Below are 5,278 nucleotides of genomic sequence, written 5' to 3' on the forward strand. Positions count from 1 at the left end.
AGACTGCAACGGTCTGAATGCATTTTTTCAAGTGCTGCAATTGACTAATTGCAAAATAATGACTGATATACCTCTCATCCAATCACAACCATCTCTAAGCAACACTTGCTCAAAAAGCAAACGAAAAACTCAGAACAAACCTACAATTGCAACATTACTGGCAGTAAACTGGTAAAGGTAGGCTCTGAGTTGAGACTTTCTCTAGCTTAGACTCTGTCTTTTAGTACCTAGTGCTTAATTGTAATTACTAGTTTCAGGTGTGGTTTTGGGTTAGCCAAAGGTGTGAACTGTAGGGGCTGGACTATCAGTCATAAGGCTGATAAATTGAGGAGGTGTTCCCTGGAAGAATCAGTGTGCTTGTCTTCTAATTGAATACCATCTTTTTGCTGGTAAAGGTAGGCTCTGAGTTGAGACTTTCTCTAGCTTAGACTCTGTTAGTTACAAGGCTGTCTTGTGGTACCTAGTGCTTAATTATAATTACTAGTTTCAGGTGTGGTTTCGGGTTAGCCAATTGAGGTGTTCCGCTAGCAGTCTGTAGCAGCTCTAATTCATCAACTGAGATATGTCTTCTTAACTTTGGCTAAGTATTACTTTGTTATCCTTCATTACCTTTTTATGTCCTAATTACTGTGTCTATCATGTGCTTTACAATACCTGTTTACTCATCCCACAGATCATGTAGAACTACTCATCATCACAGGAACCGTAATTCCAGTAACCTCATCTATCCCCACGGTCAGAATCCCAGACCAGGGTTGCAGGTGGTCTCTGGAATTGCCAATCTGCTGTGCAGAAAACAGACTTTATTTCAGCCCTGGCAACCTTCTATTCACTGCACTTCCTGGCGTTGATGGAGACCTGGATCACCCCCATGAACTTGGCGACTCCAACAGCCCTGTCCTCTGCCTTTCACTTCTCCCATTCTCCATGGCAGTCTGGCAGGAGTGGTGGCACAGGTTTGCTCTTATCCAGAAAGTGCCGTTTCACTCCACTTGTATTAGTGGTTGGGATAGTGTAGTGGTTAACACCTCTGCCTTCTACGCTGTAGACTGGGGCTCGATCCCCACCTGGGCAAACACCCTACACTATACCAATAAGAGTCCTTGGGCAAGACTCCTAACACCGCCTTGGCCTACCTATATAAAAATAATCAGATTGTAAGTCGCTCTGGATAAGAGCGTCAGCCAAATGCTGTAAATGTATTTTCTCATCTTTCAATTTCCTCCTATGAGTACCATACAGTCACTATCTTTCAGCACTAAACTTGACATCATTGTTCTTTATTGTCCTCCCTCTCCTCTAGGCTGAGATTGATGAGTTAGACACTCTACTGAGTCTCTTCTCCATTGATGAAACCCTGCTCATAGTCTTGGGTGACTTCAACCTGTCATCAGACAAGTTGCAGTCATCCTGCCTGTTACCACTGCTATCATCCTTCAACCTCGCCCTCAACCAGGCTCCTCCGATGCACAGAGCAGGCAATGCTTTGGACCTGATATTCAACAGACCTGCCTCCACACTGGATGTGACAGTAACTCCCATGCATCGCTCTGATCACCACTTCCTATCTTTTTCACTCTCCCTCCCTGTTACTCCTGTTCATTCCATCCATTTGTGCTCTTCTTCTTGGTGCAACTTGTGCCCCAGTCCTTCCTCATCTTTCACCTCAACTATCCTGACCACCCTTCCCCATCCTTAGTCATTTTCCTCTCTCTCACTGAACATGGCTACAGATGCTTTCCTTTCTTGACTCTCCTCTGCAATTAATTTTGTGCTCTCTCTCTTTCAGGCCCGCACGATATTCCTCACCTACCCCCTGGCTGATGGGTGTCCTGCGCAGCAACTGACAAGAAATAAGGAAGGCTGAGAGAAGATGAAGGAAATCACAGCTCGACTTGGATTTTCACTCCTACCAATCTCTTCTTTCCAAGTTTTCACTCAAAGTTACTGCTGCAAAGTCATCTTTCTACAGAGGGAAACTGGAAGCGTCAGCATCTGATCCACGCAAGCTCTTCAACATTTTCTCCTCTCTTCTCAACCCGCCTCCTCCCCCTCCATCCTGTTCTCTCACCCCTGAGGATTTTCTCACCTTCTTTGAGGAGAAGGTTGATAGAATCCACCAGTCTTTTCCCTCTGTCCCCACTCCTTCCACTAGACCACCTCCTCTTGTTCTCAATCCCTTAAACTGTTTTTCTTCTCTTTCTACAGATGCTGTCCTTCAACTGATCAAATCCAGTAACCCAACCACCTGCCCACTGGATCCCATCCCATCTGCATTATTTCAGTCAATTTCCAAGGACCTACTGCCCTTCATCACTTTTCTCATCAACAAGTTCTTGGCAAACTTTCAAGACTGCAAGAGTACTTCCCATCCTGAAGAAACCTGCTTGACAGCTCTGATGTCAACAACTACAGACTGGTATCACTTCTTTTCTTTCAAAAACGTGCAGTCTATAATCAACTTTCTCTCTTTCTCACACAGAACCAGCTCCAGGACCCCAAGCAGTCTGGCTTCAATCCAGCGCACTCAACAGAAACTGCCCTCATAGCAGTGACTGAGAAGCTCCAATCAGCAAGATCAGGCAAACTTTCATCTGTACTGATCCTTCCTGATCTTTCAGCAGCTTTTGACACGGTCAACCATACGATCCTTCTGGATATCCTCACCAACCTTGGAATCACTGGTTATGCGTGGAAGTGGTTCAAGTCCTATCTGGAGGATCGCTCTTATCAGGTAACATGGAAAGGGTTCACATCCTATTCATGCAGGCTCTCCACTGGTGTCCCACAAGGCTCGCTGCTGGGTCTTCTTCTCTTTTCTCTTTACACTAACTCTCTTGGTTATGTAATATCTTCTCATGGCTTCTCTTATCACTGTTATGCTTTTGAAACTCAATTAGTGCTTTCTCACCCTCTGACAAACAGGTTTCCAGTTGCATCTCGGCATGTCTGTTTGACATCTCTTCATGGATGCCAGCTCACCCCCTGAAGCTCAGTCCTAGCAAGACTGAGCTGATATTCATCCCTCCAACTACAGGTCCTCATCATAATCTTGCCATCTCATTCGAGAACTCTATGATTGTTCCATCTGTAGAGGCAAGAAGTCTTGGTGTGACTCTGGATGGTCAGTTATCGTTCTCGACTCACATTGCGAACTTAACTCGGTCATGCAGATATCTCCTGTACAACATCCGTAGGATCCTTCCTCACGCTAGAGGCCAGCATGTGCTAGTGCAGTCTCTTGTCATCTCAAGGCTTGACTACTGCAACTCGGCTGGTCTTCCCATGCAGGCCATCAAGCCTCTGCAACTCATCCAGAATGCGGCAGCATGGCTTATCTTCAATCTGCCCAAGTTCAGCCACGTCACCCCACTGCTGCGCTCCCTTCACTGGCTTCCTGTAGCTGCACGCATCAGATTTAAAACCCTAATGCTTGCCTACAAAGCCAAAAATGGACCAGCCCCTACCTACTTGATTGCAATGGTGAAATCTTGAACTGTACCACAAGCCCTTCAAGCTTCGAGTACAGCTCGGCTTAACTCGACATTCTTCAAGGCATGTGGAAGACAAGCATCGAGAATGTTCTCCGTACTGGCACCCAAGTGGTGGAATGAACTCCCACTGGCTGTCCATACAGCAGAGTTTCTTGCTGTCTTCAAGAGCAGACTGAAGACACATCTCTTTACACAGCACTTAAATGAGCATTGAATTGAATATTGTATTGCACTGTGTATTGTACTTTACTGTATTGTATTGCATTGTATTGCGTTCTGCGTTCAACTCTGTTCCTTTTTTCTGGGTATCAACAGTGTCTTTTTGTTTCTAGCAGTATCTGAGCTCAGGACTGTCTTTCTTAACCTATTGGTAACTAGCAAAGATACTTTCTATGGATAGACAAAGTTTTTGGCCTCTACTGTGAAGTTAACATTTTGGAGATATGTGTTTTTCTTTGAAGAGTAACAATTTAAGGCATTCATTACAGAATTACAGTAAGAAGAGTACTGGCAGTAAATTAGTCACAATTATTAGTAAGAAAGAGTGAGAAAAGATAATGTTTACTGGGGAACATGTAGTTCAGACACATGCTTTCTTGATCTGGAAACTGCTGTTATTTTTATTTCATTCCTGAATCTGAAAACATTTTGGCTTATGCTGGGTAGAAGATAAGACTTGTCAGAATTTTGTTGGCTCTATTACCATGACTGAGATTCGAATAAAGCGGTGCTCTGTGGTTGGAAAGAATAGCTTAGTCTGTTCATACTCAACATAACCAGCTAACCTCATGCATTTATTTCTCTTCTCCTCCAATTGACAAGCAATTGGAAAGAAAACGGAGTATAAGCAGGGATGGGGTGTAGCTAAGTAGCATACTTTTTTGTACTTAGCTACAAATATTTGTAGCTAATAGCTGTAGCTGCTACAATTTTATGAAATGTAGTTACACTATATTGCCAAAAGTATTAGTTGTCTGCCTTGACACGCACATGAAATTGAGTGATTCATTCATCCCATTCTTAATCCATAGGGTTTAATATGATGTTGGCCCACCCTTTGCAGCTATAACAGCTTCAACTGTTCTGGGAAGGCTTTCCACAAGGTTTAGGAGTGTGTTCATGGGAAATTTTGTCCATTCTTCCAGAAGCGCATTTGTGAGGTCTGACAGTGATGTTGGACGAGCAGGCCTGGCTTACAGTCTCCGCTCTAATTCAACTCCAAAGGTGTTCTATCAGGTTGAGGTCAGGACTCTGTGTAGGCCAGTCAAGTTCTTCCACACCAAATTCACTCTTCCATGTCTTTATGGACCTTGCTTTGTGCACTGCTGTGCAGTCATGTTGGAACAGGAAGGGGCCATCCCCAAATTGGAAGCATGCAATTGTCCAAAATCTCTTGGTCTGCTGACGCATTAAGAGTTTTCACTGGAACTAAAGAGCTGAGCCCAACTCCTGAAAAACACCACCACACCATAATCCCCCATTCACCAAACATTACACTTCACACAATGCAGTCAGACAAGTACTGTTCTCCTGGAAACCACCAAATGCAGATTTGTCTGTTGGATTGCCAGACGGGGAAGCATGATTCGAAACGTTTATGGAAACCCATTCCATGAAGCTCTCCACGCTGTTCTTGAGCTGATGTGAAGGCCATAATGAAGTTTGGAGGTCTGTAGTGATTGACTCTGCAGAAAGTTGGTGACCTCTGCGCACTATGCGCCTCAGCATCCGCTGACCCCGCTCTGTCATTTTACAATTCCATGAATTTCTTGCAATGTGTCTCT

At 44.3% G+C, this 5,278-nt stretch overlaps 1 long non-coding RNA gene across 1 annotated transcript; it reads left to right on the forward strand.

Moving 5' to 3' along the window:
* The first annotated feature begins 766 nt into the window (after positions 1–766).
* LOC119263975 lies at positions 767–3,056 on the forward strand. Its single transcript, XR_005130680.1, has 4 exons — positions 767–956; positions 1,304–1,531; positions 1,790–2,734; positions 2,926–3,056. It is a non-coding gene; the product is annotated as an uncharacterized LOC119263975 (long non-coding RNA).
* Positions 3,057–5,278: the final 2,222 nt, after the last annotated feature.

This window comes from Pygocentrus nattereri, chromosome 9 (genome assembly GCF_015220715.1).
Source record: "Pygocentrus nattereri isolate fPygNat1 chromosome 9, fPygNat1.pri, whole genome shotgun sequence".
Lineage (NCBI taxonomy): Eukaryota > Metazoa > Chordata > Actinopteri > Characiformes > Serrasalmidae > Pygocentrus > Pygocentrus nattereri.